Source organism: Bos javanicus, chromosome 13 (assembly GCF_032452875.1).
Source record: "Bos javanicus breed banteng chromosome 13, ARS-OSU_banteng_1.0, whole genome shotgun sequence".
Lineage (NCBI taxonomy): Eukaryota > Metazoa > Chordata > Mammalia > Artiodactyla > Bovidae > Bos > Bos javanicus.
Genome location: NC_083880.1, coordinates 19,854,810 through 19,866,257, shown reverse-complemented (window position 1 = coordinate 19,866,257; position 11,448 = coordinate 19,854,810). Strand labels below are relative to the sequence as shown.

Here is an 11,448-nt window from a genome sequence, read left to right as displayed (position 1 = left end):
CCTTCATTCTTAGAGCTACTGTGACTTCCAATGGATGTAAAGCATCACAGAGAAGCAAGGAAGGCACAAGAACATTTATTCCACTGTGTAGTTAACAAATTTAATGAGCACCTACTGTGTGCCAGGCTCGGGAGAAACCCTGTGAACTAGACTGACAGGAGGTTGAGGGGGTAGGGACCCCAGCCGTGGGCTTTATGCCTGATTTCAGCCAGAATCTGGCATGAGTATGCTGCGCTCAGGAAGACAGGCGGGCAGGTCACAAAGAGTCTACTGACCTCTGTAGCACACTGGTGGCAGGTCAATTAACCAAATTTAACCGCCTAACTGGTAAACTACACATTCCCTGTGTCAGATGTGTAAATCAGTGCTGACAGATGACATGATAGGGATATTCTTGCTGTACATTTATCTGGGGGCAATTAATTATAACGGTCTGGAATGGCATTTGTGCCTTGAAATACGGAGGCAGCTGAAGAAATTCTGTATGTACTGTTGAAGCAAATGCAAAGCTAATTTGCATTTAATTGTAATCGGCATTCATTTAGGGTCCTGGCAGCTGAGCCGCACTGCGTGTCAGCCAGACACCTCGGTGGATCACGAAGTTACCCTCTTGAGTGTTTCAGAGACGCTGACTGCATCAGTAACAAGTGGCGTTTTGGAATCCAGCTCAGAAACGAGACAAACTATGAAAGAAATGTCAAAAGCAGGAATGAATAAAATTGCTGAGTGCCTTTGGAAAGGCTTCTCCCCACCCACTCTTGGAAACAAAAAAATCCCAGATCTTCTTTTATCCACCCTTTCAGCTGTAGCTGTAGAGCTAAAGCATGTTTTGCTAAACAGGCAGAGAATGAGTGCTATTTAACAAAGAACACATCAAATGTGGGACAACTTCATAGGAAGGGCTTAGAGGGAAAAAATCAAGAAATCAAGCACCCAAGCTCTTGCTGGTTTTGATGCCTGTCAGGGGAGAAGACATCACTGGCCACTGAGGAAGATTAATTGTTGTTTTTCTAGGAAGTTGGAAACCACAGGGCAGGATGTGTCTCATTTGAGTGTATAAGAAGTGGCCATAAAATCAGAAGACTTGAACAATATTCAAAAATGGGCATCTGCATTCAGCTATGTGCCGTCCCTTTCTAAGTACTTATCGTGGGTGGCTCTGGACTTAAACTGACTGTGTCATTACTTGAAACATTCTCGGAATTCCTCTTCAGAGGCTAAAGCATATTCTCATTGAATACTTTTGTCGTTCTTTGTCGACTCTTTGCCACCCCATAGACTGCAGCAAGCCAGACTTCCCTGTCCTTCACTATCTCCTGGAGTTTGCTCTAACTCATGTCCATTGAGTTAATGATGCCATTCAACCATCTCCTCCTCCGTCGCCCTCTTCTTTTCCTGCCCTCAACCTTTCCCAGCATCAGGGTCTTTTCCAAGGAGTCGGCTCTTTGCATCAAGTGGCCAAAATATTGGAGCTTCAGCTTGAGCTTCAGTCCTTCCAATGAATGTTCAGGACTGATTTCCTTTAGGATTGACTGGTTTGATCTCCTTGCTGTCCAAGGGACTCTCACGAGTCTTCTCCAGCTCCACAGTTGGAAAGCATCAATTCTTTGGTGCTCAGCCTTGTTTATGGTTCAACTCTCACATCCGTACATAACTACTGAAAAAAACCATAGCTTTGACTATATGGAAATTTGTCAGTAAAGTGATGTCTCTGCTTTTTAATATGCTGTCTAGGTTTGTCATAGCTTTTCTTTCAAGGAGCAAGAGTCTTTTAATTTCATGGCTGCAGTAGCTGTCTGCAGTGATTTTGGAGCCCAAGAAAATAAAATCTGTTGCTGTTTGTATTGTTTCCCCATCTATTTGCTATGAAGTGATGGGACCAGATGCCATGATCTTCGTTTTTTTTTTTTCTTAATACTTTAGCTCTAAAATAATTTAGAGTGAAATCTGGTTCCCATCTAATAAAAATGTGTGTGTGTGTGTGTGTGTGTGTGTGTGTGTTTGTGTGTGTGTGATATGCAGTGAGAATGGTTTTCTTATGTGGAATTGACTCTGGCTCTGAAGCCATTCCTTGAGGAGTGCTCCTGCACTTGTTTGAAAGATAATGTCCTTGCTGGAAGATGTCTATGGCCTAACATCTCCCACGCTTTGTTTGCTGTGGGAGCCTTTATTTATATTATCTTTATTAACAGCCCATGTAACCACTGTTCCTCAAAATTTGGGAAATACTAAACTACAGCCATTACAAAGAAAGGGACACACAGGAATACTCGGGAAGATGCAAGGGACTCTTCTGGTGAGACAAAGTAGATCGACTTTGTGTATTTCTTTTTTTTTCTCCCAATATGCCAACAAAGGAATACAAAAGACACATTCTCCAAGGCAGTAGAAGGCAACAATAGGCAAAGGATTGCAATACATTCCTGGGGAGTGAAGAAGCCCACAGAAGTGGCAAAGCCTTAGGAAAACAGAGAGAGCTAAAACCTAAAACCTAGATTCCCTGAGAGGAGATGTCATAGAAAGGTGAGCTGGTTTGCATCCAAGGAAGCACAGACCAGGGAGGTACAAGATATTGCTCTGAGACAGTCTGTGGATGAGATACTAGTATAGACTGAATGTCTGTGTTCTCCCCAAATTCATATGTTGAAACTCTAACTCCCTGATGGGATGGTATTAGGAGTTGGGGCCTTGGGGAGGGTGTGAGGCTAGAGCTCTACCCAGCAAGATTAGTGCTCTTATAAGACTACCTCTGCTCTCTGCCAGGTGAGGACACAAGAAGTCAGTGGTCTCACCAGGACCTGACCATCCAGGTACCCTAATCTCAGATATCCAGCCTCTAGAACCATGAGAACTAAATTTCTGTTATTCATCAGCCCTTGGTCTATTGTATCCTGTTCCAGCAGCCTGAGTAGACTGAGAAAGGTGCTGTAATAGGAAAGCAGGTAGAAGGTCTACCTGAAGAATGGTGAGGCCCCCAGGCAAGTTCCCCTCTCTTGTGTTCCCCTCCTATCAAGAACTAGAAGCTGATTCTTCCTTGGGAAAACTGAAGTTGAGAGGCTCTGAATTTCAAGACATCAGACAAAGATGTAAAGAGGGACAAAGTGGAGAAGGACACACCTGGGAACAAGGAGATTAAGTCTTGGTTTGGCCGAAAAGTTCATTCAGGTGTATGTTACAGAAGAATCCAAATGAAACCGATAAATGTGTTTATAAAGTATGACAGCTTCAAATATCCCCCTCCCCCACCCTCCTCCTGTGGGACTGCTAGCCAAATGTCCAGAAAGCAGGAGGTCAGATGATAGAAAATTCATCTATGGAGGAATTTGAGGGCCCCAGAGGAATGCTTGCATGTATTGACATTTGGGCATTCTTCCCTTAAAAAGGCTGGGTTGCTGTGTCATCATCTTAAAGTAAAGCCCTCTCTTTTGTTCTGGCCACCATCGCTCATGCCCAGTGAAGTCCCATCAGGCTTTTAGTACCCTACCTTTAAATCCAAGAAACTGCTAAAGCTTATGAGCATTTAGGGAAGATCTCTGTGAAACAAAAACAAAACAACAACAACAAAAAAACAGAAATAGTGACACTGAAGAAAACAGAGATAATGTAGGGAACAGAAGAAAACAAACTTGGTATTAACATGCTTGCAAGATAAGCAATGCTTTTCCATTGAAACTAGAATCCATTACTGTGAAAAAAAGAATAAGATATACACCAAAAGCACAGGCAGTAAAAGGAAAAAAAAATAGATAAATTAGACTTGATCAAAAGTTTTGTACATCAAATGACACTATCAGAAAATGAAAAGAGAACCCACAGAATGGGGAAAATATTTGCAAATCACATACCTGATAAGGATTAAAATCCAGAATATGTAAAGAACTCTTAAAACTTGACAAAAAAAATCCCAAACAACTTGGTTTACAAGTACTTCAAAAGGCATTTCTCCAAAGAAGATAAACAAATGGCCAATGAGTTCATGAAAAGTTATCTAACGTTGCAAATTATTAGGAAAATGCAAATCAAAACCACAATGTGACACTACTTCACATCTGTTCGGAGGGTTATTGTTTTTTAAAAAAGTCAGTAAACAATGATGAACCTGTTGTGAATTTAGGAAGGTAAAATGGCGCTGCCACAGTGAAGAACATTATGACAGTTCCCCCAAATTAAACAGAATCATCATATGATCCAGCATCCACTCTGAGTTATAGACTCCTGACAACTAGAAGCAGAGACTTGAACATATTTGTGCACCAGTGTACACAAAAATATTTGTATACCAGTGTTCACAGCGGCATTACTCACAATAGCCAAAAGGAGAAACAACTCAAATGTTCATTGACAGACAAATGGATATACGTACAGTGGAATATAATTCAGCCTTAAAAAGGAGTGACATTCTGACACATGCTGTAACAAGGAAACATTTATGCTAGGGGATCTATTACTAAGTCAGGCGCAAAAGATTAAATATTTCATGATCCCACTCATATGAGGTACCAGAAAGTAGAATGTTGGTTGCCCAGGGCCATTGGGAGGGAGTCGGGGCATGAATGGGGAGTTATTGTTTACAGGGGACTGAGCTTTGGTGTGGATGATGAAAAAATTCTGAAAATGGATAATGGTGGTGGTTAAAAACACTATGTATACTTGTACCACTGAATTACACATAAATGGTTAAAATGGAAAATGCTTATATATTGTTGTGGTTGTTGTTTCAGTTGCTGAATCATATCTGATTTTTTGCAATCCCATGGACTGCAGCCCGCCAGGCTCTTCTGTCCACGGAATTTCCTAGGCAAGAATACTGGGTTGCCAGTTCCTCCTTCGAGGGATCTTCCCAACCCAGGAACTGAACCTTCGTTTCCTGCATTGGCAGGTGGATCCTTTATTGCTGAGTCAGCAGGGAAGCCCATGTTACATGTATTTTATCAGAATTTAGAAAAATAAAGAAAAGGAGAAAAAATAAGGATAAGAAAGCGATCACAGAAATTAAAACTAGGACACCCCTTCTTCTAATATCTTATTAGAAAAATTAGAAGAGAAGATAGGAAATATCCCAGAAAAAAATAAATAAAAGGACAAATGGAGTAAAAGAAATGAAGATCTAGAAAATTATAGACTGAATCAGGAAGTTCTGTGTCTAATTCCCAGGAGTTCCAGAAACAGAAAATAGAGTGCATACAATCATCAAAGGATTAATACAAGAAAATTTCCTAGAACTGAAGGGTGTGATGTTGTCTAGATCAAAAGGGCCCATGATGGATTTAGAGCAACACACCAAGGGCTAAAGAAAAGCCTGCACAGGGCACAGTGTCGTGAAACTGGGGTAATGAAATGACCCTAAAAGATTTCAGAAAACATGTCACACACAAAGGACTGGAAGGGGGACAGCACTGGTGTTTCTGCAGTGACGCAGAGTTTGGAGACACAGATCACAGGGGCAAATTCTAAAAACTTGGTAAGAATGTGCAGGTAACCTTGTTGCAGGCTGTGCTAAATCCTTGTAAGATTATTTGTTCCCTAAGGCCCTCCTCTGTTGGCCTGTCAGACTAGGAAAGGGTCTTTGCCATCACTTTATAAAAGGCGTTTTCAGTTCCCTTTTCTTAAATTTCAGCTTTATGGAGGTGTAACTGGCATATGGTTTTTCTAGTGGTCATGTATGGATGTGAGAGTTGGACTGTGAAGAAAGCTGAGCACCGAAGAATTGATGCTTTTGAACTGTGGTGGTGGAGAAGACCCTTGAGAGTCCCTTGGACCGCAAGGAGGTCCAACCAGTCCATCCTAAAGAAGATCAGTCCTGGGTGTTCATTGGAAGGACTGATGCTGAGGCTGAAACTCCAATACTCTGGCCACCTGATGCAAAGAGCTAACTCATTTGAAAAGACCCTGATGCTGGGAAAGATTGAGGGCAGGAGGAGAAGGGGACGACAGAGGATGAGATGGCTGGATGGCATCACCGACTTGATGAAGATGAGTTTGGGTGGACTCCGGGAGCTGGTGATAGACAGGGAGGCCTGGCATGCTGCAATTCATGGGGTCACAAAGATTCGGACACGACTGAGTGACTGAACTGAACTGGCATTTAGAGCTGTAAGATATTTAGAGCGTACATTGTGGGGATTTGATGTGTGGGTACCTGGGATCATCTGCTCCCAGGACAGCATGAGAGTCTGTCCCAGAAGGGGAGGAGTCCAGAGAAGTGACAAATGACTCAGCTTCCTTTCTTTATTCTCCTGGTTTTGAGGCCCTGGAATATCCTTGGTCTCTGACTTTCTGTGTTTTGGTTTACCCTCTCCTTTGGCAGAGTTCATCCACCAATAGCTTCCTAGGGAAATGGAAAATTTGAGGCCCTATGTGCCAGCAAAGCCTTAGTTCTATCCTGAAATTTACTGGACAGTAAATCACCTAAGAACAGAGGACCCCAAGGTAAATCTGTCCAAGGAGGGCAGGGGCTCAGTTAACTATCTCTGAGGGAGCCTGTGCTGTGTTCGTACAGAACTGTGGCTGGGGGGAGAGAGTGACCTGGACACACAAATACATGTGGCAGAATTACTGGAATGTCTGAAGAGAAACTGGGATCCATACAAACAAAACCAGGCAAATGAACTGAATGGAGTAATTATTAACCCCTGGGAAAGAACTGTGTGCGAAAGGAATATTGACCTGCGTGCTCACTGGCTCAGTGTGTGAAAGTCACTCAGTCTTGTCTGACTCTCTGTGACCCCAGGAACTGTAGCCCGCCAGACTCCTCTGTCTATGAAATTCTCTAGGCAAGAATGCTGGAGTGGGTTGCCATTTCCTTCTTTTTCCTGACCCAGGGATTGAACCCACCTCTCGTGCACTGCAAGCAGATTCTTTACCATCTGAGCCACCAGGAAAGCCCGATGGGCTCAGTAGTGAAGGATAATTGTATATGGATACCTGGTTGACTACTGATATAACTCAATACTGTGATTAACCTGAGTTGGGAGGGTGGAAAAAAGCAGCAGGGATGGGGGAGGTGGGTGGTGAGAGGTAAGTTCTTATACACCATGGTGGGATTTAATAGTTAATGTCAAAACTGACAAACCAAGAATTAGAAATAGCAATATATAATTTAGAAATGTGACTGTAAACACTTGAGGGAAATCAAAAGAACTGATTATAGTTAACTCTGGGGACCATGCCTAGATCGTTTGATTGGATTTTTTTGAAAGCTGTGTGTGATGCAAACATCTGTGTTTGATAAAAAATGTAAATTAACCAGCATATTCTCAATTTATGAAGATTTGTGAAATAGAAAATTTCCTCGAAAGATAAGGTTATATGATTTGCATATTAAAATCAGAGATGTGCTTGTATGGGTTGAGCCTCTGAAAGACTTCAGCTGGTTGCTCTTGTATGGAGGAGATTCACCAGCCCTGTGGTATACCAGTGACTACCATAGCCCTGGACACCAGGACAATCACAGTCCCTTCAGCAGTTCATTTTGGAACTCTGAAATTTATAATCGATCACCTCTTTTGTTCTCTTCTCTCCCACTTTTCACTTCTGATGTTGTATGATCTCATAGGGTAGCTCAGGTATGTGATGGTTGAGGGGGCCAAGCTCATTTCAAGGATGGCACCAGGTACCTGGCAATTCTGATTGCAAGTCTCCTGAGGGCAGAGACTTTGAATTATTCAATTAAATACACACTTGCTGCTGCTGCTGCTGCTAAGTCGCTTCAGTCGTGTCCGACTCTGTGCGACCCCACAGACGGCAGCCCACCAGGCTCCGCCATCCCTGGGATTCTCCAGGCAAGAACACTGGAGTGGGTTGCCATTTCCTTCTCCAATACAGGAAAGTGAAAAGTGAAAGTGACGTCGCTCAGTCATGTCCGACTCCTCGAGATCCCATGGACTGCAGCCCACCAGGCTCCTCCATCCATGGGATTTTCCAGGCAAGAGTACTGGAGTGGGGTGCCATTGCCTTCTCCAAAATACATACTTATTGAGTATCTATTGAAGGCATGATCCTTGCACTAGATAAACAAATATGAGCAAAGTACCATCCTTGATGTCAAGGCAGAGATGGTCATGGTTACTCATAATGCCAAAGCTACACATTTAAAGTATTTTAATAGACAAATTGGGGAGAAAGCATCCCAGGTGGTGCTAGAGGTAAAGAACCCACCTGCCAATACAGAAGATGCCAGAGACAAGCGTTCGATTCCTGGGTAGGGAAGATCCCCTGGAGGAGGGCATGGCAACCCAGTCCAGTATTCTTGCCTAGAGAATCCCATGGACAGAGGAGCCTGGCGGGCTACAGTCCACAGTGTCGCACAGAGTCGGAGATGATTGAAATGACTTAGCACGCATAGAGACAAGGTCTTAGCCTGAGTTCTTTACTTACAGGCGCTCTTCCAGGGAGGCCCTTGCCTGGGACAGTCTGTGGGCATGTGTATTTGAGGTGGGATGGCTCCGGCCTGTCTTGTCCCTCATTAGTCAAAGTTTGCCCTAGGCAGGACATCACCTGCACTGCTGGCCTTTGAGCAGGTGAGATCCTACCCTGTACAGGGAGCAGCTTAGAGTTTTGAAGGGACAGGAGAAACAGGCCCTCTGGGGGGCCGGTCAGGTGGGGCCAAGGACTGGGTGCCAGACTCTGCACTGAACTAACAGCTGAGGGTCGGGACTTGGGGAGTGGACTGTGGTGGAGGAGGCTAGAAAACCTGGCTTACTGCAAGCACTAACCCACTCCCAAGCACCAACTCCCACCCTCTGAGCTTGCGAACAGCTTAGCTTGTAAATATTAGCAATTCTGATTGTTGGCCAGGAAGTGTGATGTCATTTTTAAAACTTTTTAGTCTAAATAAAGGAAAACAAGATCTCTCTCAGATCAAGGCAAGTAGTCCTGGCAGATGAGTTTATCAGAAGACTGTAAGCTCCCTGAATATCTTTTTCTCTTTGGTCCTGGGATGAATGAATCAATACATTCCTATTGATTTTTAGATGAACAGACCTTACGGGAGAAAAAATAAAATAAAATTATACAATCTGGATCGGCTGTTCTAAAACCTTAGTGCCCCCTGGATGGAAGTTTGCGTTTTTTAAGCAAGTTCAAGGTGATCCAGGTGTGGGTGGTTTGTGGGCCAAAATAAGAGCAACACTGCTGAAACCTGGGGATTTGTGACCATATGGATGTGACCTGCAGAAGGTCACGCTGTATGTTTATTCGCAGCAGGGCCACACCTACAGGGCACAGCTGCAGATACCACCTTTTCCTTCCTATCCGTGAGAGGTTGGAGCAATATTTGCTACAGAAAAAGGAACTTGATCACAATGGTAACAAACAGCTTGTAAACAAGCAGAGAAGAGAACTGTCTAAACAGTGTGGTTCCAGCAGTCCCAATTTGGACTCGAGAGTCCCATTTCTCTCCCTAATAACCCCATCCCCTAGGACTGAACTTCATAAGCATTTATTAGGCACTGACTTTGTACCAGGCTCTGTGCCTCGTTCTGGAGAAGAAAGGCATTTAAGACATAAAGCTGTTCACGCCTTAAAAGCTTCCTCTGCATCGGCACTTCGTTTGGGGGAAATGCAGCCTTGTCCCCTGTGACTCCAGTCGCCAGACACGTGCATGTGAAATAAGCAATGGCGAGCAGGTGAAGACTGCTGAGGTGTGAACCTGGGAAAACCACTTTTGTTCATCTGAGACAGTGAAAAACTTTGTTGTTTGCTTCACTTCAGAGGGAATGGATGGCTATTCTTGCCTGGAGGCTCCGAGCCTGTGGGTCACTTTGACACAGAAGCAGCCCTGGTGTCCAAACCAGGCGATAAGGCCTTTGAAGACAGCATTCCACAGTTATCTCAACTTGGCAGTTTCCAAGGAAACAGGACCCTGAGTCCACTTAGCACTGCTAGTAATCAGACTGTGATGTTCCCAACACAAGTTAAATAGAACAAGTTTCTGATGGGACCCAGCTGAGGCCACATGGGGTGCCTCCCAGGGCAATAGCACAGCTGGGAAATGATGAGTGACCTCCCTTCTCAGAGCAATCACTGCTTTTCTTACCTAATAACATTCCCAATGACTGCCTCCGACCTCATCCTTCCTCCCCCTGGGTGATGAGTTCTGCTCTCCAGGTTTCTAAACTGCCTGCAGCCTGGCAGCCTCCACGGCAGAGCAGTTCCCTCTTCCCCAGTCTTTCTTTCAATCACTCTGCACCACCCCAACTCCCCTGTGATGAGCTGTCCCACATCGTGTGGTGTTTGATCATCCTTGATGTAGCAAGTTATAAACCTAAATTTGTTTGCCTGCTGGTGTGTCCATGGTGGTCTTTATCTGATGGGCTTCAGCAAAGGTAGGGTGTGTGTGTGTGTGTGTGTGTGTGCATGCATGCTCCGTTGCTTCAGTTGTATCTGACTCTTTGCAATCTCATGGACTGTAGCCCACCAGACTCCTCAGTCCGTGGGATTTTCTAGGCAAGAATACTGGAGTGGGTTGTCATTTCCTTTTCCAAGGGATCCCCCTGACCCAGGGATTGAATTCATGTCTCCTATGGCTCCTACATCGGCAAGAGGATTCTTTTACCACTGAGCCACCTGGAAAGCCCCTTATCAAAGGCCAAGGGCTGGCAAAAATGAGATTCTTTCCTTCCCATGGCTCACTGGCAAACATTTTACAGGATCTCAGAAAAGAAAGGAAAAGGAAAGAGCACCAATTCGTGGTGTTTGCCTATTTGTGTGGTGGAAATATTCTCACTTGGGTCAGTTTCAAGCTACTGATATGACTTCACTGAATGCTGAGTTGGGAAGAGACCCACATAATCAGCTTTTGATGGATTCATACCAGTGGGCTTTTTAGGGGAAGCACACTGATTGAAACCGCCCACCCTGGCCAGGCACCATAGCAACCATTTGCATGAGTTGTTTTATGACAGGAGATTCTGATAAGGAATACGGAACTAATAAGCCACCACCAACCCGAAGAGTTCAGGAAAGGTCAAGAGGAGACACCACGTGTCCGTCCACTTCCCAGAATCCCTCTCACTAGCATCCATCTTGGCTGAGCGATGCGTGCGCCACCAGGAAAGACTCTGAATTACAGTGATTGGCCAAAGACCACCCGAAACTAATCCCATCACCATAAAACCCGAGACCGCGAGCCACGCGGCAGAGCTGTTCTCCTGGGTTCCCTTACCCTACTGCTCTCCACCTGGGTGCCCTTTCCCAATAAAACCTCTTGCTTTGTCAGCAGATGTGTCTCCTCGGACAATTCATTTCCAAGTGTTAGACAAGAGTCCAGTTTCGGGCCCTGGAAGGGGTCCCCCTTCCTGCAACAGGCTCAAGCACATCTCTGCCACCTTCTCACCCGTCTTCCTCAAGCAGCAACATATTTTTTGCTCATTTCAGTTTTCCAGATTTTGTTTCCCGCTGGAGTAGCATATGATTTTTTCTTTCTCTGCATTTGGGTAAGGAATCTGG

At 44.5% G+C, this 11,448-nt stretch overlaps 1 long non-coding RNA gene across 1 annotated transcript in view; it reads left to right on the top strand.

Moving 5' to 3' along the window:
* The first annotated feature begins 8,809 nt into the window (after positions 1–8,809).
* The window catches only part of LOC133259022 (uncharacterized), a 32,962-nt gene continuing 30,323 nt past the window's right edge, over positions 8,810–11,448 (top strand). The window contains exon 1 of the long non-coding RNA XR_009740236.1: positions 8,810–10,325. This is a non-coding gene — a long non-coding RNA (uncharacterized LOC133259022). The remainder of the gene's footprint in view (positions 10,326–11,448) is intronic.